Source organism: Armigeres subalbatus, chromosome 1 (assembly GCF_024139115.2).
Source record: "Armigeres subalbatus isolate Guangzhou_Male chromosome 1, GZ_Asu_2, whole genome shotgun sequence".
NCBI lineage: Eukaryota > Metazoa > Arthropoda > Insecta > Diptera > Culicidae > Armigeres > Armigeres subalbatus.
In genome coordinates, this window is record NC_085139.1 from 272440651 (window position 1) to 272457068 (window position 16418).

General features: G+C 38.2%; 1 protein-coding gene across 4 annotated transcripts in view; it reads right to left on the minus strand.

Annotated features, from left to right (window-relative positions):
* LOC134207614 (uncharacterized) overlaps positions 1 to 16418 on the minus strand; it is a 531539-nt gene that overhangs the window by 146448 nt on the left and 368673 nt on the right. The window lies entirely within an intron of this gene.

The following is a 16418-nucleotide window of genomic DNA, read 5'->3' on the forward strand; positions in this document are numbered from 1 at the left end:
GTCAGACCGGAAGTGCGCATAATTAGCAGCAATCGATGATGTGGGCGCAGAATGGACGGAGCAAGGTTTTTCTCTCCGAATGACATCCGGAGGTTTGGTGGTGGTCTGCTTTGACTATAGTGTCGGGATACTGGCAGATAATTATCCAACAAGGCAGTTGTAAAACTGACCTTGTTCGATGAATTGTGGTGGAAGGAAATTGTAAGACTAATATGTTTATTTACAGTTTATAGATTTCCGTTATTCGGATAGTTTCGACCTCTGGTCAAACCAGATAGAAAGGGTTATTTGGTTAACTTAAAGAGAACAGAAAAGAGACATACTAATAGTCAATAAATTACTGTTCATCATCAACTGAAATGGATTTTTAGCTATTCTTTAAATTATCAGCAGCATCCGCTTTTTCATGAGAAACTCGTTGAAAATTGAATAAACTGACGACCATCACCACGCTCAAATCGGTTATAAGCAAACGACAAAACAGTAATTCATTACCGCCATAATACCGCATGGGTACATTATCAAAACCAAATTCATCAGACCATTTGATTAGCGAAACGATCACAATCACTCATTCGCCCATACACACCACAAAAAGGCAATGATCGGAGGTCTAACGTACCTACTAGAAATAATTACCGTCATTAGATGGCCTAATCTATCAACGCCGGCGCTATGATCGTCTATCATCCGACCCATCTAAAAGCCGAAGCTCGCACTCGCAAGACAGTATCATCTACCGGTCGATTTGGGTATCATCATTAGACACCCATCCGGTGATAGATCGTGCGAATTGGCGGATAAAACCCGACGATCTTGGCACAGTTGCAAAGGGGCACTTTTTATCATCCATCGGATCGTATTGAGTTCATCATTGCAGACACTTGGTTGGGTGTTGATTTAGTGGTTTCTGACTCTTCCGGTGGAGCTGATTTGCATGGGCAGAAAAAAACGAGGGGGATAATGGAACTCTGCTATAAATATCGGTTGTAGTGGATAGCGGACATGGGCGTTGGGCTGGATACTTCTATCAAGGGCTAGAGTTCATGGAGGATGAACCAATGATGTGCGAAATCTTCTTTGACCATACCGTGTGGGACGAATTCCGTGCATATAGGCCCGGATTTAACAGACATCAGGGCATCATTTGTGGGAGCCTGAATGCACCCAAACTACTCCCGATATCTGGTCCTACGTACACCGTAGTAATATAACATTTGAAGGTTCAATGCTAGAAAACCAAACATATTTGAACAATACAAAAACAGGGCTTATTGTGAGAAATTATCAACTAGTCAGTTCAAGAAGCTCAAAATTTTTTTTTTGTATTAAAGTGGATTTTATACGAGAAGTAGTTCTTCATCAAAGTAAGAGGAGCCAGGAGCTTTTTTTTAAGATAAGAAAAGAGAGTATCAGATGGGCACCTCCACACGGGCACCTCAAAGCTTTCCTGATACTTAATTTAATACATCTGTAAATTGACACGGATATAACACTTGAGAAACAACATAGTTCAAAAATTTCAAAAACCGTTGGTGTCGATAGTAATGTTCTAAAATACTTTACATGGTGAACTCTGACTTCGTGGTATGCATTTGTAGTTTAAGGAGAAGGAAGAGACTGGCACCAAGTCTATTTGTTGTTAAAGGTTTGGGACATCCGGATTTAAGGTTCAATTTTTCCCTATACCACCCGAGGCGCTATCATACCCCGCGTGCATCCCAAAGAAGGTCATTCAAAGTTCAAAATTGCAGAAAATGTCCTATCGGCACATCTGTCAAAATCCGTACCCAGTACCCAATACATGAAAAAGCCTCTAGAAAATAGGAATCCAATGTAAATGAAACGATTGTTGTTGATACAGAAGCACTTCTTTTGAAGTGTTTAACATTTACGCATAAGAACTACGAAAAACAAGATAAAATAATTAATTGAATCAGCACCTCCTGAATCAGAATCCACCGTGGATGGATTTCGAATCAAAGGATCAAAATCCGCACAGCTATTTTCAATTAAATATTTAAATTAAAAAAACTGATTGACAAAACTACCACTGTAAATAGTTCAATACGCAACTATACAAAGCGATCCCTTCGATTTGTATTCCACTTATCTTACTTTATGATTCGCATGTTGCATGTAAAACACAGCTACTTTTGGTGCAATTATGTTCTACACGACCACAAATGACGCCAGAATCCTCGGGTTTGGCGGGTGGCGATATGTTTTTATATTTATGTTGCTTTAATATCAAAGCCTACTTTTCATCTCATTGGCTTAAAAGCTTACACTGTCAAATATATGAATAGGATAAGATAACTTCCTTTTAAGTAAACTAAGGTAACTTAAACCCCTACAAATAATTAATTTTTCATTAGGTGGGCGGATTTTCGTGCTGTGGGGTAGCTTGCGCGGAAGGTTGTTACAAAAAGTAATCAGACGTCCCGGATTATGCGGGACAATCCCGGATTCAGCCCACTTATCCCGCATTGCAAGGCGTCCCGGAAAACGTCCCGCATTCACTAATAAATCTGTAAAGTCTTGAGAATCTATGGAATTCGTAGGAAATGGGATGTCTAGAAAATCTGGATCCGAATAATCAGAACAAAAAGGGAACCTTGGGCGCTACACTGGTACCAACCGTTCCATAACAGCAAAATCTTTACTGCGAATGCTGTTCGATAACTGCAAAGTACTTTAGACGTCAAACGGTTGTCAGTCGACGTCAGATGCTACTTAAGTTCATCGGATTGTGCAACGCAATGCAGCTGTCAACGAATTTGACATCGTTTTGAAGTTCATTGGTCCGATAACTGCAAAACTGTTACAACTAGAGATTGGATACGAGAAACGCGGATAGAAAATGCAATTCTGTCGAAACTGCAGTCAATCTTATTCGTTATAGAATAACACATAATAGAGGAGGATTTTTATTCTATGTGAATTTTTCATTCCGCTTTTTCCCATTGCACAACAATAAAATTCAATAAACAAAGCAATTTAATTTCATAATCTATCATTGATCAACCTCGGTGCTCTGATTCTGATGGCTTTTCCACAAACGTGACCTTTAATTGGTCTTGTTGTGTAGAAGTTATCACGCCTATCTAGAGAGTAGGAGGTTAAAGGTTCGAGTCCATTCAAAACACGTGGATACTTTTTCGAAAATTTCATATCAATTTGTCCATTTCGAAACATGTGCTGTGCATATGCGCAGCCAAAATAATTACGAAATACATGATTTTCGAACAGCCGAGTTTCCGAATAATATGCAATTGCAGTTAAAAAGCTTTGTTAAATTACTTAAACTTATCGAACGTCTACTGTATGTGAATGAAGGTTTGAATCATTTTAAAAATCTACACAATTTCCGTAAATATCAAAGATTCTAGGCATTCTGAAGGCTTGTATTGATTTGTCGGACTGGTTAATGAAGAAATCTTAGGAATCTAAAGTATTTGAATAACCAAGATAGAGAATGTGTATTATGGATTTGTATGATCTATGGAAGCAAAAATATCGAAAACTATTCTAAATTCGGCATGTCGAAAATCTGAAGCCTTAAATTTGAAAAGAACTAAACATCTGCAAAATCAAGAAAATGCCTCAAATATCAAATTAAATAAAAAGAATTTCACCGTCTTCGACCAACATAAGAAAACGGACAATACGAAATAGGCAAGTGAAGAATGTTTCGCTCATCAAAGGAGTTTCCACGACTGAAACGGGAATCGAATCCTTACCCCATAATACATAACATACTATTCATATCCCACAATACGCTCATATAATCTGGGCGGCTAGCACGGCCACGAGATCCTGATTGTGTAACATTTCTTTTTGTGTTGTAGGTTAATAGGAGACAAAAATTATTTGATATGCTTCGTGGGCCGTGCGGCGGCAGACGGGATATCTGGTCATTTTATTGTTACATCAACCCTTCCCTTCCCGGGGGACATTCACCAGTTCCTGCGTGGGAAAACGACCACGTTAGATGATGGAGCGCGAAAGTAAAAAGGCGTCTGGATATATTCTACTCGTGGTTTTGAACTTCGCGTGGTTTTGAACTTCGTGACTTTTCTTTCTTTTTCGCTACAACACACTGGGTCTCAAAGAAATTTCACTTTTTATTTTTTTATTTTTGGAAATCGAGAGGGAAGATTTCGAACATTACTAGCGCCTTCATCTTTTGCTGGATTTTGATGATTTTGACCAGTCTTCCCAAACGAACATCAAACACGCTGAGTACAGCTGTCCGTATACTCCATCTGTACCCTTGCTTCGTGTTTATACGTATACGCACGAAATGTATACTTGTACCCGAACTTGCGTTCGAGTTTCATTTTGTACCGATGTACTGTACATCTGTACAGTACACATGTACACCCTGGCTGTAAAATTTGCTATTGAATAGCGGTCCAGAAGCTTCTCGAACAAAGCAAATGTAGACAGTGAACAAATTCATAGATGTGCGGATATAAGCAAATTTATTATTATATCAATATTTTCATGAGGTTTTGTACTTTAGAAGGCTCAGTAAAATGGCCAACAAAAGGGTTCACGTAAAAATTAAGTTTATATCTTTAATGGTTATGCCCCTATTTTGTTGCAAAGTCAAAGTCAATCGCTTGTTGCGTGTTTAGTTAATTCTGAGGACAATTCTGAGAGGACAATGTTGTTGTCATTCGGAATGGTTCAGTTCTACATTCCTAGGTTATAGTCTGTACAGATTACAGATACATGACTTTAATCATTTGATATCATTTTAAAATAAAATGAGGTGTGTGATCTTTGATATCATTACGTCAAAAAGCTGGTAGTCTGTGGAGGCTATTGCGTAATATGTTATGTATGGTATTTTCCAACACGAAGCCGGTTTTTGACAAAAAAAATGCTGTGCATCCATGGGGGCTGTGGATGAATTAAGTGACGCTATATACACGCGGAAAAATATATTGTAAACTGAATAGGATTTCGAATTGATTCAACAAATTTTATTGTTGACTCACGGCTTACCAGTAAATTTATTTGATTTGAAGAAAATTGATCAATTACTTCGACAATTTTTGTTGTTGTTTTTAAAAATGATTTATCTCAGCTACGCGCCACAAACAAAAAATATATTTTGTAGAAACAAATATATTTTTTTGCGGCACAAAAATTCCAATTGTTGTTTCAAAAATAATGTATTTTTAATTACATACCTTGAATTTTGTTTGCACAATTCAGTTGTCATTGTTTTGTTATTAAAAACATGGAAAACTGAATCAAAGATATGATTTTCATGTCATACTTCTATGAAAGTATTTTTGCCTTCATCCTTCATTCTCAGACAATCTGGTTCTAGAAAAAGAGAACAACATTTTGTCACACGAATTGGCTATTGAGCTAAAAAAAATACCTTCTTTATCTTCATCCTTTCGACGATTTTTTAGTGCACAAATCTGATAAAAATATTAGAATAAAATTAGGAAATATGAAACGGTAGAAAGTTGAAAGTAATAATAAATATCAACCTAACACTTACACACCTATGTTTCACTGTTATTTTTTCTTGTTAATATTTATTATAAATAAGATGTACTTAGTAAAAGAATGTTTGTCTAATTGTTTCACATCTGGTTCCTTTGTCCGAACATTGAGAACAAACAGGCAGATTCAAAAGGAAAATATCCTTGAGTTTACAATGCAAATTATTATTGTTTCAACAAAATTCATTATTTGAGTCAACCTCAGTTGAAAACAGAAATAACAAATCTAAGCAAATTTTGTTTTTGATTTCAAATTTTGTAGATTGTTTGATAAATAAATGTAAAGAAATATTTTTATTAGTTTTGTGCACAAACAGTTTGTTGATTCTACTCATTGTTATTTTAAATTCTATTAAACTATTTTTTCTGCGTGTAGGGAGGAAGGGATAGCCTTAAAGGTTACGATTCAGACAAAAGAATTAAATTGTCAATACATAATGTGCTACAAAGAAGAGGACTGGATTCGCCCAATTTTATGTTACGTAATTTGTGAGCGGTCCCATAGTGCAACACGAAATGCTCTCTCCCGATGGAGCATTTCTAAAAGCGTGACAATACACAATTTAGTTTTATTAGGAATACATTAACAGAGAGTCGAGAAATTGTTCCACTGATCTATGAGTATACATAGTATTTATAATTATGCGCTTTCTATTCCTTCCCTGTTGAATGTACACGCTCAACAAAAAGAGCGGTATATGAATCGAAGTCAAATTTATCAACACCTTCTGTAAACTTAATTATTGTTTACGTGATATGTCGTTTACGTGAGCCCATGTCAGTTGGTTACCAACGTCGTGAAAAAGTTTTGCAACATTAGAACATTATTCGAAAAAAGTCTTCCAGATTCACCCATCACTGTGCATCTTCATTTCAGCGTGCACAGTTTTCGAATTCCATTTTATTCATTCTCTTCGTCTCTTGCCGGTCGACTCTCGCACCTGAAAGCAAGTTTGTACATGTGTTTTGTACTTAAGTACAAGTTCGTTTAGCCAGGTACTGGGTATCCCTTTGTACTCGAGTACGGCAATAATCCATGTTCAGTGTTCAACACGAGTTGATGAAAATGTACTTGTGTTGAACATCACACATGTTCGTGGGAAGACTGATTTTGAACAATCGACTCGGACACTCTCCAGCAATTCGCCAATTTCATTGAAACTTAAGATTATTAATGATAAGCTAATTTAATTTCTTGTCAAATCGCAAGATTTTCTTTGTGTATAAAAGAAGCGAGACTAATGTCCTTCTGGGTTGATATCCCTTAAAAAACGAACAATGGGTAATTTCTGTATCATAACCGCGAAGCGGACGTAGGACTAAACTCGATCATGACTTTGAAGATACTCTTTGTCATCATCGACGCGTTTGTGATGGGCTTCATCCTGTTTTAAGTCTCTCTCTCTCTCTCTCTCTCTCTCTCTCTCTCTCTCTCTCTCTCTCTCTCTCTCTCTCTCTCTCTCTCTCTCTCTCTCTCTCTCTCTCTCTCTCTCTCTCTCTCTCTCTCTCTCTCTCTCTCTCTCTCTCTCTCTCTCTCTCTCTCTCTCTCTCTCTCTCTCTCTCTCTCTCTCTCTCTCTCTCTCTCTCTCTCTCTCTCTCTCTCTCTCTCTCTCTCTCTCTCTCTCTCTCTCTCTCTCTCTCTCTCTCTCTCTCTCTCTCTCTCTCTCTCTCTCTCTCTCTCTCTCTCTCTCTCTCTCTCTCTCTCTCTCTCTCTCTCTCTCTCTCTCTCTCTCTCTCTCTCTCTCTCTCTCTCTCTCTCTCTCTCTCTCTCTCTCTCTCTCTCTCTCTCTCTCTCTCTCTCTCTCTCTCTCTCTCTCTCTCTCTCTCTCTCTCTCTCTCTCTCTCTCTCTCTCTCTCTCTCTCTCTCTCTCTCTCTCTCTCTCTCTCTCTCTCTCTCTCTCTCTCTCTCTCTCTCTCTCTCTCTCTCTCTCTCTCTCTCTCTCTCTCTCTCTCTCTCTCTCTCTCTCTCTCTCTCTCTCTCTCTCTCTCTCTCTCTCTCTCTCTCTCTCTCTCTCTCTCTCTCTCTCTCTCTCTCTCTCTCTCTCTCTCTCTCTCTCTCTCTCTCTCTCTCTCTCTCTCTCTCTCTCTCTCTCTCTCTATCTCTCTCTCTCTCTCTCTCTCTCTCTCTCTCTCTCTCTCTCTCTCTCTCTCTCTCTCTCTCTCTCTCTCTCTCTCTCTCTCTCTCTCTCTCTCTCTCTCTCTCTCTCTCTCTCTCTCTCTCTCTCTCTCTCTCTCTCTATCTCTCTCTCTCTCTCTCTCTCTCTCTCTCTCTCTCTCTCTCTCTCTCTCTCTCTCTCTCTCTCTCTCTCTCTCTCTCTCTCTCTCTCTCTCTCTCTCTCTCTCTCAATTACCAGACGTTAGTCCGAACCTTGCGCTAACATTTCACTCGACTGGTGCTGCGACCACAGGATAATTTTCTGCCAAGACGCTTCCTTATCCAGCTTTCCATAATGGCGACTGCTAGAAATAATTCCGAAAGTATCTGCTTTTGATGCCAAACTGTTTTCGATGCTGATGTCGTGTACCTTGGCAACTAGTTTTACTTTTTTATTTACGAAGAGCAGGTAAAATGCTCGCTACGTGATGAATCTTACATTCGGGATAAAATACTATTGCTATTGACATAGCAATTTCTATTATCAGCAATGAGTTTGCTCCCTTCAGCAACTAGACATGGAAGTAGAAAACTGGCAATGTATTGGTGCAAAATGCTCGTTGTTTATATCCTCCAGTAGCAAAATTCATTCATATTAATCGGCCGCACGCTCATTTTGCGGCCAACAAAAAACATACGTGAATGGCAGATAGGGTACCCGTGTACCCAGATATTGACATTTTCATAACTTTTACCATTTTCAACCTATTTGAGTAATGTTTTGGAGAAGGGAACTATATGGTTTTTGCCCACTTCCAAGATTTACATCTTTTGTCTTTTCAATGCCTTAGAGTCTACACGCGCAAGCAAAAGTCTATCAAGCAGTTTCAAATATACAACTTGCTCTTTGCGGTTTTTAGATTTGAAGGTCCTTACATGATATGTTTGCTTCTTAAAAAATCATGGGGGTTGCGTATAAGACACGACCGCTCAACGTAAACTACGTAAAACCAAATCTATACACATAAGAATGAATTTTTGTCTGTCTGCCCTTATAGACTAGGAAACGGCATGACCATTGTTAGTAGAGGTTTTTGGAAACGATGAAGATTTTTATAAGATTGTTTATTTATCATTAGCGGAGAAAAACTGAACTTCGAGTAAACTAACATTTTCCAAATTTTCAGGGCAAATGCTAATATCCCAAGAAATATCATTTCTTAGCAGCAGCATGATTGAATAAGAATAAGATGAATTGTGCCGATACCTGAATAAGATGAACGAGGCGATACCTGTACCAGAACAGAGGTTTCCTTTGTGCTAATCGTGTGTTGATTTCAATCCATGCACCTCGTATGATGGGTGCACGACTCTCAAATATTGTCTTCCACCAGTAAACCTCGAATATATCCGTATATTGTAGAAATAAATGGTAATAGTCTATGCTGAATGTGCTGTTTAAGGCCATAGAAAGTAACTCGAATGAAGTAATGCCACTGATAGGAAAAATTACGGGCGAAGGATTTTGTAGATCAATATTCGAAAACTTGATCAATACATAGTTTGATGCAGAAAGATATTCACATTGAAATTAATCACAATAGACTGTCGGAAATACTCCACCAATAAAAAAACGTATTTTTTGCTATATCTGCAGCAATATTACGCGCATGAATTGAAAAATAAAATAGGAAGGAACTTTTACATATCTACACGTATATATCTCATTGACCATGTTCAACTAGACCTCGACAATTACCGAAAATAGATGTTTCAGGATATACTTTCGGAAACAACATTCTTTTCATTGTTGTTTGTAACTGTGTTGAATGTGAAAGGATTCGAAAAACTTCAAATATTTCTGAAAAATATATACAACATATGTATAATATTAAGTCGGCTATTAAATGGTAATCTCGTATTTTGGTAAACTTGTTGGAAAACTTGAAAAAAGGGCTTAATTGGGTACGACGCCCAAAAATAGAATTTCTATCAGTTCAGGTATGGAGGATCAAGATTACAAACGAATTCAGTTTCCTATGGAAACAATCACACGAATAAAGTTAAAATAGTCATTTAAAAGCGAGTGTTCTGATCATGAGTCATGTTTGAAATTTGTGTCAAAACGGCAGCTTTTCTACAACAAAATCAAATCAAAGTATTTTGAAGTCTTATCCTTTCCTTGAATAGGCACAATCTATCGTGCCAAAAACTTTTATTTCTATATCAAAGCAACTTTTCACCGATTTACCCTGGTTTGTTCCCCATAGATAGGAAAAATACTTTTCTAGAGCCTGAATCAGCAAACTATATTTAGCATAGAAAAATGAATACAGGACAGATCATTTGTTCTTGGAAAAACTGAATATCCGGGTATTTGCACACAACTAATAAATTCCGGTTTAAAGTTCGGTGCTATCTCAGTGAAAAAACACAATATCCACGACAAAGAATGGGAGTGCTTCCAGCACATGTACGTATTCTCAGGTATTGGAAAAAGATGCAGATCTTCTTTGGAGTCCGAAGAACACGAAATCGCCTTGGATTAGAATCTACAGCACGGCCAGCAGAAAAGAAAAACTTTCTTGTTCATCCTATATGTATATTTAGTATTGTTCCAGTATCATCAAGCTGCTGTAACAATTTGATTTCGTTTGGAATTCATCCTGAAAATGAGAAAAATGTTATTCAATTAAGCACCTGACAAGTCAGTTTTCTGCTAATGGTAAATAAACAATTTCGAAATGGTTGCTGAGTAACGGATCAGCGTCGAAAATAGTTCAGCGTCGGAAGCAGTTACTGTCAGATTGATTTATAGCAGACGCCATTATGGCGAGCGTGGAAAGCTGGATAAAAAACGCTCATTCCTATATTAGACCCCTCCTCTTCTGGAAGGGGATTCCATACAAATGAAGTATCATTCTTACACTACATTCACAGTTGAATAATAGATAATACCCTAAAAGTAGGCGATTATTTACGGTTGAAATGTGCTATGTAGGAACGGGAATGTTTATGAATTTTTCGATGAGCTTGGAAAGTATTGAAGTTGCAAAAGGAAAACGGTCATGTCAGCCACATACTACGGTGTTGTTATCACTTTTGATATAATTCATGGTCTGCGTAAAATCTGAATAGAAGAATTTGTATGTTAACACTTTTTAAAATAAATGCCAACTCCGGATATTTTGTACGTAGTTGTGCTAAAATCAAATCACTTATAATTGTGCGTGGTATCTTTTTAGCGTGTGTTTGATATGCTCACAAATGCATTCTCTCGCTCTATTCCAAAGTGTGCTGCTGTCAAAGAAAACGAACAGTCCTGATTTTATTTAGTGAAACATAGAGCAAATATTGCATAAATTTGCTCTTTGTGGTGATGAAGTGTAATAAGTAGTTTACGTACTTAATTTGTCGTGTCATATGCAATAAAGAGAAGAAACAGGCGATCCAAAAAAAGTAAGTAACAGTTTGCTTTTCGTGCGCTGCTTTCTTTGGCAATGCAATAATGACAAGGATTTTGTAGGTGCAAATTTATTTCGGTGATTAACTCGTCAAATCTTGCTACTTTTACACAAACAACTTATTCAAATGAAAGCCTTGACTTGAAATTGTGTGATTGAATCAAAATTATGTTCATAAATAGTGTATGTTTGCTGGAAAACGCAAATATAGTTGAGGGTGCCAACAACTGTCGCACCCTGCCAATGCCGTATTCTACCCTACTACAACTCGTCACGTTTTCATTACTTTGAGTCATGAAATCATGACGCTGAGTCATGAAAAACGACGCTGCGTCTTAAAAACATGACTCAGAGTCATGAAAACATGACTCAGAATCATGAAAATATGTCAAAATGTGTCTGAAATCAGCGTAACGCAATCTTGTCAGATGGGTGTCCGCGAAGTAGTTAGGAAAAAAAAGTTTCTTTCGAAAAGTGTAAGATTTGTGTACTGGCAATCCGCCGTCTCCAGGCAGTCCAAATTCGCAAAACAAACTCTCTTCGTAGCAGTCGAATCCGAATCGTTTTTACTTCTCGTTTTTGTAACCAAATTGTGTTCTTGTACGTAAATAGTGTGATTATTTTGTCTTCGGTCTGAAATCTAATCGCGCAAGTGTCTGGTCCAGAGCCATCATTTTGTGTAAGTGGAAAGGGAGTTACATAGCAGGAAACGACGGGAAGGATGGTTAGGGAACCTCCTTCACGGTACAGTTCCTGCCTGCTGGCCTATGTGCGGAGCCTGGATTACAAAATTTCCAGAAGAATGAGCAGCGTAGTCAATTCATGAATGCTGCCGATGCGACGGCAGTACTGACATGCGTCTTGGAACAAATGTGCAATCACGATTCACTCAAACATACTCTCGAAATCAACACCTTCCAACATGCCGACATGCCCCCCTCAAGCAGATCATGTTCAAGTGCGTTCAAACACTAATGACGGCCCGGGAGGGAGACCGTCGTCTCAGAGCTGCGTATCAAATTCTGTCTAACGTACTATCAGAAGAACGAGCACGTTCCGGCACTGAAGGAGGCACGCCTGGAGGACGGTGAGGTGTCACACGTTGAACGGATGGCGTTTATCTACATGGACAATGACCTCCAGTTGGAGTCGTTCCTGTGCGAGTTCGGTTGGCTGAAGGACGCACTGTAAACCACACTAACTATGATCCAGCTGTTTAGGGCGAGCTATTTGCGATCATTGCCAAGTAAGCTAACCAATGGAAATTGTAAGTATAGAAAATATTAAACAAGGAAAAAATCACGAACTCGCCTTCTCCCCCTTAGTTGCCGACAGATGTTTTAGTCAGTTATACTTGATTTTAACTGAGGTTGCCACAAAAAATATTCTAATATATAGGTATGTGTTAGCCATCTTTGAGTGGAAAAATGGACTGGAGAGTTAGCGATTTTTATTTTGAGAATTAAAGATTTGAATTAAACCCAAGAAATCATAAATGACAGATATCAAATTCATGAATTATTTGCCTACTTTCATGACTTTAGTTCATGGTTCCATTGTGCATGCGTCATGATATCATGACCTAGATGACAACTTTTCGTCAAATAAATCGGAATCATAAATGACAGATGCCAGATTCATGAATTATGATTCTGTTTTCATAACTTTGGCTCATGGTTCCGGAGTGCATGGTTCATGATATCATGACTCCGTTTGTCACTTTTCGACATCAAATATCGTAAACGTAACGGCAGCATTGCGTTACAGCAAAAAGAGTCATGATTTCATGACCTTTTTCATGGTGTATTTTCATAACATAAAAACATATTTTTCTCGAAATCATGACTCATTTTGCCACTTTTTGGTTCCAGATTTTTCCCGTGTACCAATTGTTGCTGCTGTTCCTACCCGGGCTGGATAAGTTGGCTCAATAAATAATACTGTTATGCACTGTTATGAACTAGCCCTGCATAAGAGGTAAAACATCAAAGGAATAATACCATAAACTAATATGTACAATACTTGAGCCATAACATATTCTGTTATTTATATTTACTGAACGGCTACTCAGTCTTGCAATTAGTAAAACGAGTTTTTTTATTTACCCGACGTTTCGACACGGGGATTGTGTCTTTTTCAAGGAAGAATATTTTTGTTGTTTGACCTTGTATGTTTAGTCTAACTTGCACCGTATGTTTGTCTAAATGTCCGTACATGACTTCGAGAGCACTGTTATTATTTTTTCTAGCTAATGGCGCAAATTGAATTGTTTTCTAGCTTTTTTAGCTAGAAAAAATGAAAATTGATAACAGTGCTTGAAGCCATGAACGGACAATTAACCAAACACCCGGTGCAAGTTAGACTAAACATACGACGACAAAAAACAAAAATATTTTCCCCTTGAAAAAGACACAATCCCAGTGTTGAAACAACGGGTCAATAAAAAACTCGTTGTAATAATTGCAAGACTGAGTAGCCATTCAATAAATATAATTAAAACGTACAGTCGATCCATAATCAGTAAAATACTCTTTTATCAGATTCTATTTCAATACCAAATTCATAACCAATTTTTATTCGTTTGGAATTGAAATACCTAAGCATGTTGTGGCTCAAGTATTCAGCAAATAAGTTTTTGGTATTTTTTTTTTTTGGTATACTACCTCTTATGCACGGCAAGTTCATACCAATTTCTGTTGTCGAGGTCGTCGCTCCTACTCGGGTTATTATCTTATAAATATCGAAAAAGTATCCTGAAAATCCAAGAACGGTTTTGTTTAAACTCTAGTTTATCTTTTCGCAAATAGTTTTTTTTTGCTCAATGAAGGTAAATAAATAAGGAATGGTTGCTAAGATACGCCTTCAGCATCGATCAGCGTCGACAACAGATAAGCATCGGAAGCAGTTACTGTCGTACAGAAGTCGATATTTTGGCTAGCCTGGAAAGCTGGATAGAATGAATTTTCAGCATCACTACTGGTGTCGCGGAACCCCAACCGACAATAGTCCGATCATTGCGTGGAAATCTCATTCGAATACTGCTGATGTTGGCGACGACGGCCAATCGACGATTTTCTTTCCGCTGGGACCGCGGTGCTACCGACATCATCGTTGCGTCAGCCCTCGTTTCCGCTCTCCGTGAAGTCTTGATTGAACTGAGGTAGAGTAAGTTGCACGATTTTGATGTCTGTGCCTGCGATGTGCGTAGGGAATTGCTTGGTTTATCGATTTTTAACAAAGCTTGACGAAATTCAATTTTTTAATAGTTTTGCGCCTTTGTTTTTAAAAGTTGGGCAAAATCTTATAGAGTTCGTTGATTGATTGATATCAAAATTTCCAAAATCGGCTATAAGACGACTGAACACTATTCATCATCTTCTTCTTCTTCTTCTTCTTCTTATTGGCATTACATCCCCACACTGGGACAGAGCCGCCTCGCAGCTTAGTGTTCATTAAGCACTTCCACAGTTATTAACTGCGAGGTTTCTAAGCCAGGTTACCATTTTGCATCCGTATATCATGAGGCTAGCACGATAATACTTTTATGCCCAGGGAAGTCGAGACAATTTCCAATCCGAAAATTGCCTAGACCGGCACCGGGAATCGAACCCAGCCACCCTCAGCATGGTCTTGCTTTGTAGCCGCGCGTCTTACCGCACGGCTAAGGAGGGCCCCATGAACACTATTCGTGACGGTATCAAATTTGAATCTGCAGAATGACCTTCCTATCTTCCCGAAGGACGTTATCCTACGTCAAAATGGATTTTTATGGAATTTCGGAGTCAACCGAGCCTAAATGCTCATTAGTTATGATTTGTATAGCACTTGCTTGAATATAAGCTTATGATATTCTCAGTGAGTTGTTCGTGAAGATAAATATCATTTTTTTCCTCCTTTGAAATCGGCTTTTCTAAATGTGCACCAGATTGTAGAAGTAAAGTAAGACTTAAGAAAAATGCATTTATAGTGAGATCAGCAATTATTCTAATTACTTGGGGAGATTGACTTTGAATCTTGATTATGCTTTTCCCCGTAATGTCGTTCCAGATTCATTTTTCTAATAGTTCAGTAGATTTGAACCAAGAAATGGACCGTATGATTATTTATTCTTATAATAGCAAAGGAACTAGGTACTGGAATAAGTTTGAGTATTTTCTCACAAAATTATGATCATTCGAGCCGGACCGAGCAGATTTTGGACATTATTGTTTCGATTGTGCTTTCAAACCATTTCACGAATTAATCATTTTATTTTCGGGACAGTTTTGCCTTGTGTTATGTTGGATAGGGGAGGACAAGACTTTTTCTCAAGTTTTTCTTAGGTGGCAGCACTGATGAAGGAATCGCTCCTATAAAAAAATCCTCCAAAATTTCCTCCATTGGAGATTTGACGATTCGAAAAAATGCCAGTAACGGAAGAGACATAGGACAGGAATCGAAAAGGATTAGGAAAGAACGAAAAGGATCCAATTGGATGGAAGTTGGAATCAGGAGTGGAATGTAAAAATTGAGAACTACAGTTTTGTGGTTTTGGTCTACGGCATCTTATGCGTGTATTAAGGGCACTCCTGACGGAATCCAAGTTTCAAAGTACTCGCGTTTTCAGGGGCACACCATTCGACACGGAAGCAACGCACAACTGTCATTTTTGTTGATTTAGTTTTGCTGCGTCGCAGCATGCGTGAAAAAAATAAAAATGACAGTTGTGCGTTGCTTCCGTATCGAGTGGTGTGCCCCCGAAAACGCGAGCACTTTGAAATTTGGATTCCGTCAGGAGTGACCTTAAGAACAATCCTCACGAAATTAAAATGCGAAAGCACAGTTTAACCTCCATGAGTCGATGTTCTATGACTCGATATCGACTCATGGAAGCAAATTATGCCATACTATAAAAATATTTTTGGGTTACTGTGATGGGGACCTTTCAGCGTTCCAAAGAGCCTCGGGCTGATAGTCTCCTTAATAAAGACTATAAAAAAAAAGCTTTCCAAAGATCTTCTATTCCACTCCTCGTTATTTCCATGAGTCGATGGCCCCTTCAGTATCGACTCATGGATATTGACTATACTCGCGTTTTCTAGGGCAACGCAGAAAAGCTAAAATAATAAAAAATGACAGTTGTGCGTTACTTGTGGTGTGTCCTTGAAAACGCGAGTACTTTTAAATTAGGATTATGTGAGGATTGTGTCAACTATTTGTCAATTCGTCGTTGCTCAATAACGTAATCAGCGAATTTGAGAAGAATTTCCAAATGCTAGAGAAAAATCCACAGTTCGTCATCATGATTATCTTTTTCCATCAGTTGGCCAATCGAGCATGTTGGTTCAA